General features: G+C 39.5%; 1 pseudogene; it reads left to right on the top strand.

Moving 5' to 3' along the window:
* The first annotated feature begins 682 nt into the window (after nucleotides 1–682).
* On the top strand, nucleotides 683–826 carry LOC130021888 (uncharacterized; annotated as a pseudogene).
* Nucleotides 827–16,608: the final 15,782 nt, after the last annotated feature.

A 16,608-nucleotide genomic window follows, 5' to 3' on the forward strand; every position in this document is an offset into this window, starting at 1 on the left:
TAGAGTGATCATGGAACACAAAGGGGACAATTTAGGATAAGAAATGAAGGCTGTTGGCTCCAGCTGAGGCTCTAAGGAGACTTTAACAAGACAATAATGACTTGACTCAGAGTCTGTCCAGCTAAAATTAATCATGACTCTTAAAACTAAACACTCAGAAATCATAGAATCTATGACTATCTCTGGTATTTGTTCATAACAATTCAGGTAACAAAATTTAAGCACAGCTACTGCCTTCACAATCTCATTTAATAAAACTTTAAAACTATATTTTCTTATTATATACTTTCTGAACACATTTTTAAGTGGCTCTGAGATTTTTTATTCTAGATCCATTAAAATGAACTATCTTTTCATTTCCCCAGTTTAGTGTGTATAATTAGATTTTATCAAATAAGATTATCTGGAAGAGTTATACTTAATACCTGATGACCTTCCAGAACATACATGTATGTTCTCTTCTCATCTACACTCTTTTCAGGATGCTAGTAGGTTGTGTAACATTTGTATTGCCCTTTTCTGAAGATTCAAGTGTAGTGTTACTTTCAGGGGTAAGTGAGGAAATGTATTGCGTTCTAATTTTTGTTTCTTCTTTTCCTTCCTTGAACATGACTCTGTTTTGGAGTGAGTAATTGTGAAGTCTCATATACAGTATTTCCTTTGAAAATAAGTGTATTGGTCAACACTTGGCAGGGAGGATACCATGATTACAAAGGTGATTTTCCCAGGGTGAGGTTTATTCACTGCACCCTTGCAATTTCCCCAAATGTGGGAAACTTGACTGCATAATTTGTGGATGAGGGGACTGCATTTGTGTTCTCCCCTGGAGAAAAAAATAAAATAAGTTTAGTAGTCATTTACATGTACAAGAGTAGATAAACGATGTTTACCACATCTTTCCACAAGCCAAAAGATGACAAGTGACTGAAGTGCCTCTCTCGTTGTACTCTCTTGGGCTCCTAAGTATTTAAGTATTTCTGTGTCCATGTCACCAGGAAGGTTTTGCATCTAGAATTTTAAACTTAGATCCAACTAGATCTTAAAGCAGGCAAATCTTGAGTTCATGCCAAGAAAACCCAACTTGCCTCCTATCCCATGCTGTTAGTTGTTTTGTGTTTTGGGCCCCACTGGGCAGGACTGAACTGTGACTCTCAGCACAGAGTTCGGGGCTAGTCTTAGGGACTGGCTTGGGGTATGCAGCAAAGCATGTGCAATAGCCCTTTGCACTCTCTTTATGGATCCCTAAACTTTTTTTTGTAGGAATACTGCTATTTATTCAGCCATTGATTAACTGATTGAATTGGGCATGAACTCCACCTTAATTTTTTTCTTTTTTTTCCTTTTTATATTTATTTATTGAATCACTGTGGGAAAAGTTACTAAGCTTTCAGGTTTAAGTCTCGATCATATAATGATCAAACACCTTTCCCTTCACCAGTACTCATTTTTCACCACCAAGAACCCCAGCATACCCCCTTTCCCACCCCTCCAAATGCCTGTGAGGCAGATGATTTCTACTTAACTCTTCTCTACATTGATTACATTCATTATTTCCATAAAAGATGCACCATTATTGTTTAGAATTTCCCCCCAAACAATCAGAATTGCTGAAAAGGCATTGTGAAATATTTTGTTTTCTATAGCTGGTTATGAGAATCATATAATGTCACGCGGCCACGATTTTGGATTTCTGCAAAGGGCCAGATAATTACGAGATTGGTTTCTGTGTGTCTGGTGTTATGGCTGTGCCGGAGAGCCACTCGTGGGGGATAACGCGTGACCTCTGTAGGGCATGAAGGACATGCTGGTACCGTCCCACTTCCCATGAGACTGCAGTTGCCCTGTCACTGCCGGCTTGTACCTGGCTTTCCTATAAGCTCTGAGGGGCGGCCACCTTGCTGCCAGTGGGGGAAAAGGCAGAAGGGAGCAACACCCTTTCCCTCCTGGGGAGGTATGGCACCGTAGTTTAACTTATGGTCCATTCACTTTTCTTCTGCAAGCTGCTGGGCCCTGGACTAAGTCCTTTTGCCTCTGGAGCCATGGCCATGTCAGAGAGCCGCTTGTGGGGGGCAACTCATGACCTCGGTAGGGCGTGAAGGACGAGTACACTCGTTTTTAAAATAATTTACATTTCTTTAAAAAATTTTTAAATTGAGATTCTGTGGTTTATTGTGTGATTTGTAGTGATTTCTCATGCACATGATTCTAACACCATGCTGTTTTAAAAAAGTATCTTAATACTTCTGGGTAGTGTTTCTTTTCATTTGGAAAATATACACTTTAGTATTTTTTGCAGAGACATTTTAGTAGTCATGGATTTCTTTTTTCTTTCTTTCTTTTTGTAAAATGGTATTTTTTTATCATTCCCTTGAAACTCGATATTTGTTTTGAGGTCTCTTCCATTTATCACTGGACATGTCATTACATTTCCTTCAGCCTGTACAATTTCAATTGACAAATCTGCAGGTGACCTTATAGAGGTTCTGTTATATGTGTGCATTTGCTTTTTTTTTTTCTTTTTGGGTCACACCTGGCAATGCACAGGGGATATTCCTGGCTCTGCACTCAGGAATTACTTTTGGTGATGCTCAGGAAACCACATGGGATGCTGGGAATCAAACCCGGGTTGGCCACGTGCAAGGCAAATGCCCTACCCGCTGTACTATCACTCCAATCCCGCATTTACTTTTCTTGTTGCTGTAAGCATTCTATTCTGTCTTTTTGCTATTTTAATTATGGTGTTACCTGGTTTTGCATTTATTTGAGTTTATTTTGCTTGGAACTCTTTGATCATCCTGCATATGGATATCTGCCTCCTTTCTTTTTTTTTTCTTTCATGTAGGGAAGTTCTTGTTATTGTTTTTTATTTTTTTATTTTAATGAATCACTGTGAGATACAGTTATAGACTCACAAGTTTTCATAATTATGTTTCAATCGGGCTGGAGCGATAGCACAGCGGGTAGGGCATTTGCCTTGTACACAGCTATCCCATGTTCAATTCCTCCTCCCCTCTCGGAGTGCCTGGCAAGTTACCAAGAGTATCTCGCCCTCCCAGCAAAGCCTAGCAAGCTACCTGTGACGTATTCAATACACCAAAAACAGTAACAAGTCTCACAATTTTTTGTGAGACATTACTGGTGTCCACTCTAGTAAATCAATGAACAACGGGAGGACAGTGCTATAGTGCTCCCTTTCAATCAAACAATGTTCGAGTACCCATCTCTCTACCAATGCCCATTCTCCACCAGCAATGTTCCCTATGTCCCTCCTGCCACTATTTTTTAAATCCTCCCTTCCTCCTTCCCCCTTCCTTCCCTCCTCCACTTTCTTCTTTCCTTCCTCATTTAGAATCTCTATGATAAATTGGTCTAGCAAAAGCTTTCTAAAAAGATGCCTATGGAGGCTGGAAAATTAGCACAATGGGTAGGGCGTTTGCCTTGCACGCAGTCAACATGGCCAACACAGGTTCGATTCCCAGCACCCCATATGGTCCCCTGAGCACCGCCAGGAGCAATTCCTGAATGCATGAGCCAGGAGTAACCCCTGAGCATTGCCAGGTGTGACCCAAAAAGCAAAAAAAAAAAAGAAAAAAAGATGCCTAGCTTAAGTCTCCATTTCAAAGGCCTGGCAGGCTGAGACCATCCTTGCTAAGATAAGCAATTGTGACAAGAAGGCTCTAGAGCTCTCATCTCTGGTCTATTCTGCCCCACAGTTCCTAAAACTGGCCTTGGCATCCCCTGCTTGTCAACTTGGCCCAGTATGACACATTCCTATGCCTTTGCTGCCTGGATTTCCAGAATGGACCACACTCCTCCCTTCCTGGGATAGGCTAAAATTATTGTATTGTTTTTTTCTTTTCCCTTCTTTTTTTTCTTCTTTTTTTGTTTTTGTTTTTGTTATATTGATTTATTGAATTGCTGTGGGTAAAGTTACAAGGCTTTCAAGATTAAATCTCAGTCATACAATGATCAAACACCTTTCCCTTCACCAGTACTTATTTTTCACCACCAAGAACAAAAATATACCCCCCCTCCCACCCCTCCCATGCCTGTGAGGCAGATGATTTCTACTTAACTCTCTCTACTTTGATTACATTCATTATTTCGACAAAAGATGCACCATTATTGTTTAGAATTTCACCCAACAATCAGAACTGCTGAAAAGGCATTGTGAAATAATTTGTTTTCTATAGCTGGAGCGATAGCACAGCGGTAGGGCATTCGCCTTACAAGTGGCCAACATGGCCAACCCGAGTTCGATTCCTCCGCCCCTCTCGGAGAGCCCGGCAAGCTACCGAGAGTATTCGATATGCCAAACACAGTAACAACAAAGTCTCCAATGGAGACGTTACTGGGCCCGCTCGAGCAAATCCACGATCAACGGGAGGGCCTTTACCTTTACCTTTACCTTTACCTTTACCTTTACCTTTACCTTTACCTTATAGCTGGTTATGAGAACCATATGATGTCGCGTGGCTGTAATAGCGACCACATGATTTTAGATTTCTAATATTTTACTATGTAAGTCTGGAGGGATTTCTGCAAATGAGATTGGTTTCTGTGCGTCTGGTGTTATGGCCATGCTGGAGAGCCACTCATGGGGGACAACTCATGATCTCAGTAGGGCATGAAGGACGAGCCAGTACCACCCCCCTTCCCATGAGACTGCAGTTGCCCCATCACTGCTGGCTCATACCTGGCTTTCCAATAAGCTCTGAGGCGGCAGCCACCTTGCTGCCAGGGGGGTGGGAGGCGGAGAGGCAGAAGAGAGTGACACCATTTCCTTCCTGGGGAGGCATGCATTGTCTTTATATAGTTGGTTCAGAACAGTTCATAGTTGACCCAGATTACAATGTGTATTTTTATCCTTATGTGATTGACTTAGAATATTTTACATACAATTTACTCTTTCCCCCAAATTGGGTTGATGTCTCCTGCTTGCCTCCTTCCAGCACTAACTTATCTATAGAAAGCAGAAGTTTCCTGCTGAAAACACACCGAAATTATGCTATAAAAAGTATCCCCTAAGAATGCTAAAAGGGTCTATCTCTTTTGAGACCTCGACTGTGTCAGTCTGAGCAGTGGACTTGAAACTGACTTTGCTTTACCTAAACCCTAGCTCCTGGTAAATTCTTTTTCCACTTCCTGCCTTAAGACCCAGAAGAGTCTGTGTTCGAGCACCTCCTCTAAGCTCTTCATATCATATTGCTATAATTATTTCCGATTAATACCAAAAATCTCTTAGTTATCTTCATTTTGTAAAACTGTGTGCTTTGTTTTGGGTCTATTCTCAGTGTTGCTCAGGGCTTACTCCTGGCTCTGCACTCAGGGATCACTCCTGTCAGGCTTGGGGGACCATCTGGGGTCCTGGGGATTGAATCCTGGTTGGCTGCATGCAAAGCAAACACCTTATTCTCTGTACGAGTTCTCTGGCCCAAATTAGGCGTGTTTTATTTTTTTAATGTTATTTTGTTCCACTCTGTTCATGAGCTCACTGACTTAGTCTTCAACTTTGGTCATTCTCCTGTAGAGTCCTTGTACTTTTTGAGTTAGCTTCTGTATTCTATGGCTTAGTAACTTCTGTTTGGATTTTTCTCATGTTTCTCCGTCTGTTTTGACATTTTCTTTCATCGATTTACTTATTTCTGTGATAAGCATTAAGATCATTGCTTTGTTTTTCACCAGGTTGTTCAGAAAGCCCAGATGTGCATTGCATCCTTCCCAAGCTTTCCTCTTACCCCCTGTACAGGTGAATTCCTGTTTCTTCATTATGCTGGTGCTATTGCAAGTGCTAGAGATTCTTTCTTTATTTTTATATAGCCCATGTTAAACATGTCAGATGTACCAATCTTTTTTAATGGTTAGTCTTTTCCAAAGTCATATTGCGTTTATTCCTTGTCATCTAAGAGATTTAGTTGTTTTGCTCTTGACACTTAGATTTATAGCCCACTTGAAACTCATTTTGATACATAGTATGAGGAAGCAGCAAAGATTCCTCTTTTTTCACATGGATATCTCATTGTTCCAATACCATTTATTAAAAACGCAACCCGTTGGAACTGAAGATTTTGTCTATCAAGCTGAGCTTACATGGGGGTGAGGGATGGGGAGAGGCCCTTGGGAGACTAGTGCAGGGACTTGGGCTTTCTGGCAATACGTGTGGCGTTGGAATAATTTATTCATGAAAAGTGTGATTAGCAGTATTGAAAATCCCAGTACCTCAATAAAGTTTTTTTTAAGGCAAACCTTTCCCCATCATTCTGTGTATCACTTTTGTCATAAATCAGGTATCCATTTGACATAATTTTATTTATTTTTTATTTGGTTTTTGGGTCACACCCAGCAATGCTCAGGGGTTACTCCAGGCTCTGCACTCAGGAATTTCTCTTAGAACCACTCAGAGGAACCACATGGGATGACAGGAATCAAACCCAGGTTGGCCACATGCAAGGCAAGAGCCCTACCTGCTGTACTATCTCTTCATCCACTTGATGTGATTTTTAAAAATGATCCTTTAAACAATAGAGCCAATATTATCATTTTATGCATGCCAGGCTGCAACATCAAACTCTCCGCCATTTACCTAACTTTTTTTCATCATTTTGGTACTGTATTTTATCTTATTGGTGCCATATCATGTTCATTTATGTGACCTCATAGGAAAATTCGCAGCTGAGAAAGCCACCCTTCTCATTTCCTTTTTCTTTTGGCTAAGGTTGAGTGATGGTTCATTGGCTAAAGAGCTTGACTTGCAAATGTAAGACAATTAGTGCGATTCCTGCACTCTCTGGGCTCAGGCTGCTGCATGAGCCCAGAGAGATACTGCAGCTCGGCCTCACTACTTGGCTGTCTGTGGCCCCCAGTGCACAAGCACTTTTAGCTCCACCCCCAACAGACTAGTGTCAGAGACCCACGTTGAACATCACAGCGTTAGTGTAACATTTAACCAAGACTGCCTGTGTGACCCCACAGTCACAATAGCAGCCGCAGAGGGAATGACGGGGGTGGAGGCCGGATGAGGAGATTGTTTGGGCTCTTTGTATTTTTATTACAGTGTCAGAATCAACTTGTACGGTTCTCAGAAAACTTTTGGATTTTTTCCTCTAAGTTTATGTCTCTCTAGATTAGGATAGGAGAGAATGACAGCTTTAAATTTTGAATTTTTAAATCAGTGAGCATGGACTAGTTCTCCATTTATATCTTTAACACTTTTCTTTCAGTCATGATTTATAGCTTTTCTGTAGGGAGGTCTCAGAAATTTTTTGTTAGATTTATTCATGTTAAGTCTTTTTGTGATTCCTTTTTTTATAATACATCTTTCTTTCTTTCTTTCTTTCTTTCTTTCTTTCTCTCTCTTTCTCTTTCTTTCTCTTTCTTTCTTTCATTCCTTCCTTTTTTCTTCCTCTCTCTTTCTCTCTTCTTTCTTCTTTCTCTCTCTTTCTTTCTTTCTCTCTTTCTTTCTTTCTTTCTCTCTCTCTTTCTTTCTTTCTTTCTTTCTTTCTTTCATTCCTTCCTTTTTCTTCCTCTCTTCTTTCTTTCTCTCTCTCTCTCTTTCTTTCTTTCTTTCTTTCTCTCTCTTTCTCTCTCTTTCTTTCTCTCTCTTTTTCTCTCTCTCTTTCTCTCTTTCTTTCTTTCTTTCTTTCTTTCTTTCTTTCTTTCTTTCTTTCTTTCTTTCATCTTCCTTCCTTAGTACACATGCAAACAGATGGGTCATTGAAAGGTCTTTAGGCCAACATCCCCTCCTGACTCTACCTGTTTACCTTGAAGTTCATTGATTCATTTGAAAATCTAACCCTATCACAAATTTAGTAGGAACTGAGTGACTGAATTATGAATGTATTTAGCAGGTTGGGGCCTGAAATATAACTGACATTTTAGAACCTAAAAACTAAGGCCTATCGTGTTTAAGGCCCCTAGTGTCTCTGAAATCCTTGGCAGTAGATGTTTCTCAGAATTTAGACTGTTTTAGAGGCCAGAGCAAAGCAGGTAGGGTGCTTGCTGTGCATGTGGCCATCCTGAGTGTGGTCTCTGGCACCCTTTATGATCCCCGAGTCAGCCAGGAGTGATCCCTGAGCACAGAGCCAGGAGTAAGCCCTGAGTACAGCCAGGTATGGGCCCCAAACAAACAAAACAAAAAAATAAAGAAAGGGTTTAGAGAGCTTTTGAGTGAAAAGGAGAGTAACCTACCTATGCTGTTTATAAGATATAATATCTTTTTGGGTCCTGGGGAAAAAACTCAAAAGGTTGGAGTTGCTGAATGCGTATAAGCAATGCCAGGAGTTTCTCAGAGCAACAAACAGGAGAAAGCCCTGAGCACCACAAGTGTGGCCCCAAGACAAAACAAAAAAATTAAGTGAATCATTGTTAAGGTCCCTTTCGATCATGAAATGCTATGATTATCATCAAATGCTATGATAATATCCAAATTATTCAATTCATTAACTTTTAAAATACTAGTATGTGCACTATGGTAGAAACCTTACTTTCCATGTATAATTTTTGGTAAGCTCAGGCAGCACCAAGTTGGGAAGTAAGTTAGGTGAAGCAATGAGAAAAAAGGCATCTAGAAATAGGGATGGTTTGAGCTGACCTGAAAAGTACAATTCTGTGTACTTTTCCTTAGTGGAGAGTGCTTTAACAATATTAAAATGATGGCAAAATAATTTATGAGATAGTATTCCATGAAATATGATTAATATACAATGTGGTGTGCTTTTATTTTCTTAAAGAAACTAAAGGGACTGGGGATGTAAGTTTGGTCAGGACACATACTGCATGTTCCAAGACTCAAATTTGTTTTCAGACATTTCCCTATATTTTATATTTTTTTCCTAGAAGTCTCCTGCATCTTGTCTTGGTGCTCCTCATTTTTTTCCCTCAGCTGCTGTTTCTCTGCTGCTCGGGCCTTTTTCCCCCAATATCACTTAACATACTCTTTATTTCTGTCATCTCTGATTGTAGTTTTCTCATTTTGGCTTTCAGACTTTCCTATACTTTGCTGACTATCATTGTCATTGCTTTGGAGGCCCCATTAAACAACCTCAACATGATGTCACCGAAGTCATTCTCTGAGGATTTACAAGAGTTGGTTGCTGCTGGTTGAGCCTTTTGTGTTACTGTTTTCACTCATTGAGTTTGGCAAGCTTCTAAGTGTCTTCACCAGTCTGTTTGCTGGTTTCCTGCTGTGCTGAAGGTGGATCTGTGTACTTATCCCCTTGGGCGTCTCTAAGGAATGAGGCTGGGAGTTTCTCTTTTTTTCCCTGTACATCTTCACCCAGTGACATAAAGTATAGCTGAACAGTGTGATGAGTACAGGTGTTGGGCATGGAGGATGCTGGGGCCTAGCCAGAGAGAAGGGATTCTACCTTGGTTCCAAAAAGGCTTTGGATAACCAGTGCTGGAGTGGATGTGGGGGGGAAAGGGATGCTCTTTCACTGTTGGTGCGAATGCCTACTAGTCCAGCCTTTCTGAAAAACAATATAGACAGTCCTTCAAAAACTAGAAATTGAGCTTCCATAAGACCTCACAATACCACTTCTGGGAATATATCCCGAGGATACAAAAAGGCACAGTAGAAATCACATCTGTACCTATATGTTCATTGCAGCACTGTTCACAATAGCCAAAATCTGGAAACAACCCAAGTGCCCTAGAACAGATGACTGGTTAAAGAAACTTTGGTATATCTACACAATGGAATACTATGCAGCTGTCAGGAGAGATGAAGTCATGAACTTTGCTTATAAATGGATTGACATGGAGAGCATCATGCTAAGTGAAATGAGTCATAAAGAGAGGGACAGACATAGAAGGACTGCATTCATTTGTGGAGTATAAAACAACATAATATGAGGCTGACACCTAAGGATAGTAGATTCACGGGACAGGAGGATTGCTCCATAGCTGGAAGTGTGCCTCATGAACAAAGGGGAGATACAGCTGGAATAGAGAAGGGATCACTAAGAAAATGATGGAACCGGTCAGGATGGGGGATGTGTGCTTGTTTTTGTTTCTCAGTATCTGCATTGCAAACCATAATGCCCCAAAGTAGAGAGAGAGTATGGGGAATATTGTCTGCCATAGAGGCAGGGGGAGGGTGGGAAAGGGGGGTATACTGGGGATATTGGTGGTGGGGAATGTGCATTGGTGGAGGGATGGGTGTTTGATCATTGTATGATTGTAATTCAAACATGAAAGCTTGTAACTATCTCATGGTGACTCAATAAAATTAAAAAACAAAAACAAAAAGGCTTTGGAGAGGTCATTGAGAAATTATTCTCACCTGGGAGGGTGAGGGATCAAGCACAGGTTCAGGACTTGTAGGGCTGGGCCTGCTCATACGGCAGAGGTCAGACGTGGAGGTTGCCTAGCTGGAAGGAAAGGATTTCTGCCTGGATTCCCAAAAGCAACTAATCATTTTTTCTCCTACATATGTATATATGTAGGTGGAAATAAAATTCTAACAATGTTAGGTATAAGTAGAATCTATAGTCAGATCTATATTAAAAACATATAATGGAAACTATAAATTATTTGGGACAGTATAAAACACTCAGATATCTGGATTTTTTGTTCAAAGAATGCCTTAATTTTCCCAAGAGTGTACTTTTAAAAATTAAATATAAGCAATATTTTAGGCACTTATATAGCCTCCATGCTTAATATAACTATATTAATAAAACTGTGAAGAAATAGAATTATATATTATAAATGAGAAAATGGAGACTCAAAGTCATTATCTAATTTGTTTAAATACAGAATCAGTTGCAGAGTTAGATTAATGTCCAAATTTGTCATTCTATAATTTCCACTTATTATCAATCCAAGTTTTCTCTCTCTTTTAAAGGGTACTGTTAGACTTGATATGTAAAAGTGATATGTATGATTGGGACAGCATAATTTTACCAGTTAGTTGCTAAGGGCGCATTTTGAATAATTGGGATTAAGGAGCAAAGTCAGACTGTGGGGTTCAGATTTGAAACAAAATTCATATTTAGGATGCATCAGTAGCAGAGGAAAAGCTGAAGGGGAGGTGAGGAAAGGTTTAATCATATGGACACAAGACTGGTAAGTTTAGTGATCAAGGTGGGCATTCTGTATGTAATCTATATTAAGTACCTCCTACTAATTCAGCTAAGGTTTAGGGCTTTATGTTCTGTTTCATCTGTTTATGTTTAACTTTAACTATGGTTATTTCTTAGTGACTTGTTTTTCTCACGTGGAAAATTAAACTAACCATGTTTATATCTTACTGCCTTACAGCAAAAGTGTGAAAACAAATGGGTTCATACTGAAAAAAAAAAAAAGGTTAGAGATATTTTTAAAAAAGTACTGTTATCAATGGTAGCAAAGAATCATTTGGACCTTAGAGTAACATTTCTAAAGAGATAACTATATACAGTCAATGAACATTTATTAGAATATTTTTTCAAGTTATATTTGTGGTTTTTAATTTAACAAATCTAATTTTTATTAAGTCAGTCTTTTTTTTTTTAATGGACTTGGAGTTCAGTGGTGTTAGAGAGTGCTGTTACACCAAAGGGGCAAGATAATTATCTTAGATTAAGCATCTGTTTGTTAATTTTCTAATTATGCAATTTTCCTCAGCAAGGCTTATGCAAGGGTTCTCTGAAAACAACCTCAAGTGATTTTAAAAAAACAGTTCTTTGAAACGTCTAAGACAACAGAATATGGAAAAAGGTCTCAAAATAAAAGAACAGTATATGAGAGAACAACAGGATGAATTCAAAATTAACAGAATAAGAATATCAGAGTTCTTGAGGAACAGAAAGACTATTTCAATAAAGAATCATTAGTCAAAGAAATCATAGCCAAGAGGTTCCCAGAGTTGAGGAGTGCATTCGCCCAGATTTAAGAGGCCTGAAGAGCACCAGTCTAAAGAAATGCAGATAAAAACTCCAAGACACATCATAATCACTCTCTCTCTCTCTCTCTCTCTCTCTCTCTCTCTCTCTCTCTCTCTCTCACACACACACACACACACATTTTCCTTTTAGGCAATGTAGTTTGCAATACTGTTACTGAAAGGAAAGGGTGTTGGGAGGATCCTCCTAGGATGAGAGATGCATGCTGAAAGTAGACTATAAACCGAACATGATTGCCACTCAATGCCTCTTTTGCAAACCACAGCACCCAAAAGAAGAGAGAGAACAAAAGGGAATGTCCTGCCACAGGGGTGAGGTGGAAAGGGGGGTGGGGTGTGGGAGGGATGCTGGGATCATTGGAGGTGGGGAATGGGCCCTGGTGGAGGGATGGGCACTCAATCATTGTATAACTGAAACCCAAGCACAAAAATTTGTAAGTCTACAACTGTACCTCATGGTGTTTCACTAATAAATTTTTTTAAAAGGTCATTATCCAAATAGAGAAATAATGGAAGGGGCTAGAGCGATAGCCCAGCAAGTAGGGCGTTTGCCTTGCACACGGTCAACCCAGAAAAAAAAAAATACTATTACCGAAAGGTTATTATACATATCGCTTTCCCTCCTTTCAGCACCATTTCTTTTTTTTTGTTCAGAGTAATCATTTCCAACTATCATTGTCATAATGGTCCTTTCTCTGTACCAACTACATTCCTGTACATTCCTGTTTCCCCTTTATGGCATGCTTCCTACCATGGACCAGTTCTCCTTATTTCACTGTGTTTGGGCATTATTTATACGCTATGGATTTTTTTATATCCCACAGAATGAGTGCAGTCATTTTGTTTGTCGCTCTCTCTCTAACTGATTTCACTCAGCGTGATATTCTTCATGTCTAAGTAAATTTCTTAACTTCATTTTTCCTAATAGCTGTGCAGTATTCCATTTTGTAGATGTATCATTGTTTCTTTATCCACTCATCCATTCTCAGGCACTTGGGTTGTTTCCACATTTTGGCTATTGTGACTAGTGCTGTAATGAACATAGGAGTATCAGTGGCTTTTCTGCAATGTGTTTTTGGCCCAATAGGTATATTTCCAAGAGCGGTATTGCTAGATCATATGGGAGCTGTTGGACAAATTGGCATTCCCACCAGTAATGAATAAGAATCCCTTTCTCCCTGCATTCATGGTTGTTCTTTTTGACATGTGCCAGTCTCTGTGGTGTGAGATGATATCTTCTTGTTTTGATTTGCATCTCACTGATGATTAGTGATGTAGAGCATTTTTTCATGCGCCATTTGGCCATTTGTATTTCTTCTTTGAGGAAGTTTCTGTTTATCTCTTCTCATTTTTTCATGGAGTTGTATTTTTTTTCTTGTAAATTTCCACCAGTGTCTTATATTCTTGGATATAAAGCCATTAGCAGATGAGTGTTGGGTCAATAATTTTTTCTCTTACTGTGGACTGTCTTTGTATTATGGTCATCATTTCCTTTGAAGTACAGATGCTTCTTAGTTTAATGTAGTCCCATTTGTTGACCTTTCTTCCACTTGGTTAATCAGTAGTGTTTTATCCCTGAAGATGCCTTTAGCTTCAGTGTCATGGAGAGTTCTGCCTACATTTTTCTATATGTACTTTGTGGATTCAGGTCTGATATTGAAGTCTTTGATCTATTTTAGTCAGATTTTTGTACATGGTATTAGAAAGAAGTCTGAGTTAATTTTTTGCAAGTAGCTGACCAGTGTTTTTAGCGCCACTGGTTGAAGAGGATTTCCTTGTTCCACTTCATATTTTTTGTTCATTTATCAAAGATTAACTGATCATATACCTGAGGTATGTCTTGAGATATTTGAGCTATTTCATTTATCTTAAAATCTGTCTTTATTTTAAAAATATGCTGTTTTAATTAATCGTGCAGTTTCAAGTTGGGGAAAGAGATGCCTCCCATCTTCTTTTTCCCCAAATATTGCTTTAGTTATTCAGGAGTGTTTATTGTTCCATACAAATTTCAGGAGTGTTTGATCTATTTCTTTAAAAAAATGACACAGATATCTGCAAGCTTACAAAATGGGGGTGGTATACAACGCATGTGTTTGGTGGCCAAGAGTCACCTCCCGTTCTTCCCAGGTCTCCCCAACAGAGAGACAGAGAGATGAGTGACCAAAGCCTGATGGTGAAAATGGCCCATTTAATGCAGAGCTGCTAGCATACGAAGAACATCTGAGGGGGGTTGAGGTAAGAACATAGGTGTGATTGGTCACATTTATAGAGATAAAACATTTGGCAGAGGCAATTTTCTTAATTCAAGGAGACACTCTGTTTCACAGGGACATCTGCATTTCTTTTGTCTTTCCTTCTAGTTGTTAAACAATTAAACTTATTTCTTACCAATACTTGCAGTTTTTTTGAAAAACACAGTAGGAGACAAAGATCCCAAAACTCAATTCCCTGGAGTCTGAAAGCAAGCAAGTCTTTTTACCGTAAATCCCAGACTAAGTCTCCTCAGGCCAGTTCAACTTGTCCTTCCCCATGGGGATCCAGTCTCCTAAGTCATAATAACTTGCATCAAAACCATGCATTTATGCTTTCTAGACTGTCCCATTTTGATGCCAGGGTAGCTTTGCGACCCCGCCCAGGTCGATTCCAGTCCCATTGCAAGACCTCCCTTTTGGGATGTTAGGAACTACAGCAACCAAAGCCTGAGTCAAGTAATTATGACCAATGTCCAGGAGTAAATATATTTCAGAATCAGTCAACTCCCAGATATTAGGAGCATAGCATCAACGGTCTTTCTGTGTTTAACCAAAGAACATTGCTGTATAGTAAAATATAAAAAGGCTACGGGGAAACAGAAAAGCAGGTACAAATACACAACACTTCAAATACAAAGCATTACAAATACAAAGTCCAGAATTACCAGAAATTATCTTGATTTATAAGTAATCAAGACTAGGGGGCTGGAGAGATAGCACAGCAGGTAGGGTGCTTGCCTTGCAAGCGGCCAACTTGGGTTCGATTCCCAGCATCCCATATGGTCCCCTGAGCACTGCCAGGAGTAATTCCGAAGCGCATCACCAGGAGTAACTCCTTTGCATTGCCAGGTGTGACCCAAAATCAAAAAAAAAAAAGTGAATAAAAATAAATTATAAGTAATCAAGACTGACTTGGGGAACGGAGACAAAGAAAGGTAAAACACAAGGAAGGTTAAAGATAAACTTTAACTAAATTAGGGATGCTAGCAAGAGTGCAGTAAGCTTCTCTGGAAAGAGGAAAGGGGGCAATTCACTGATGAAGCCTAAAACACTTCGGGTTAATATCCTTAGAGGGACTGCATTGAATCTGTACAATACTTTGGGGAGTATTGCCTTTTTGATATTAATCTTCCCAGTCCACGAGTAGGGGATCCTTGTGCCCAAGGATCCTTTAATTCAACTTTTTACACCCCAACAAGGGGAAAACTGAATGCTTTTTTCAGATTCCTCCATGCCCAAAGACAGCCATGCTTGCAAAGAAGCAATTTGGGTCATTTCTGATGTTAACAGTGCCTTGTAAAGTGTGGAGCAAGGAATGTTGACTCAAGAAAGTGTTTCTACCTCTCTGCTCAACTCATCTCAGTAACCAGCTCTTGAAGGCTATGGATGAGTGGATGGGGGAGGGAATGCCTGGCCCAGATCAGGTCAGTCCCAGCCTCCTTACAGGCATTGTGGGCTTGTCATCTTTCCCTTGCAGAAAATAGTTTTGGGAGGTGAAACGGGGAAGCTTTTTTTTTTTGTTTTTGTTTTTTGGGTCACACCCAGCGATGCACAGGGGTTACTAATGGCTCATGCACTCAGGAATTACTCCTGGCAGTGCTCGGGGGACCATATGGGTTGCTGGTAATCAAACCCGGTCGGCCGCGTGCAAGGCAAACGCCCTACCCACTGTGCTATTGCTCCAGCCCCACGCAAGATAATTTTTACTGAAACTTATTTAGAAATATGTGAGGGAGAAGTGTGTTTTCAAGAGAGAACACAGGCTTCTTCAGAGTGGAAAAGAGAAACAAGTGAGATACGTGTTCAAGGGAGAACATGGGCTTGAAGAGCAAGCCTGAAGCTCTTAATACATTAAGTTAGAGATAATTTGATCTCTATTACAGTGGATAGATTAAATTTTGAAAGAAAAATTACTATTTGGAATTCAATTGCTACCTGAACCTCAGATTTAATGATCATGTTGATTATTTGTAAATTAAATGAATACAAATGTGTTCTTAGAAGGTAGTACCATAGAATTGATTACAGTCTCTAATATTCAGGTACAGTTTGATAAATTTGGTATTACATATTTTCAACATAACTTATTGACAGTTTTGGTGTAAAAAACTTATTATGCAGGTATATAAAATAGTAATTTAAATAAGTTTATTTGCTGAATATAAATCATCAGGTAGCACATTATAATAGAAATTACTTTCATTTTAGTATACATTGCAGTGATTTATTATTAAAACATATTGGTCATTTGCCTGAAATTATATTTTTTAAAAACACAAACTCATTTATTTAATAGTACCTTAAAAGCATGTGATTCATCAGCACCAGCAGGATTACTCCATAACTTAGAGGCCAGCCGGGTATCCTAGAGGAAAGGGCTGTTCAGATAGAGAAGGGAGCACCAAATAAAGGATGTTTGGAGGATCCTCCCAGGAGGGGAGATGCATGTCGAAAGTAGACTATGGACTGAAC

This window comes from Sorex fumeus, unplaced genomic scaffold (genome assembly GCF_029834395.1).
Source record: "Sorex fumeus unplaced genomic scaffold, SorFum_2.1 ptg000018l, whole genome shotgun sequence".
In the NCBI taxonomy this organism is placed as follows: Eukaryota; Metazoa; Chordata; class Mammalia; order Eulipotyphla; family Soricidae; genus Sorex; species Sorex fumeus.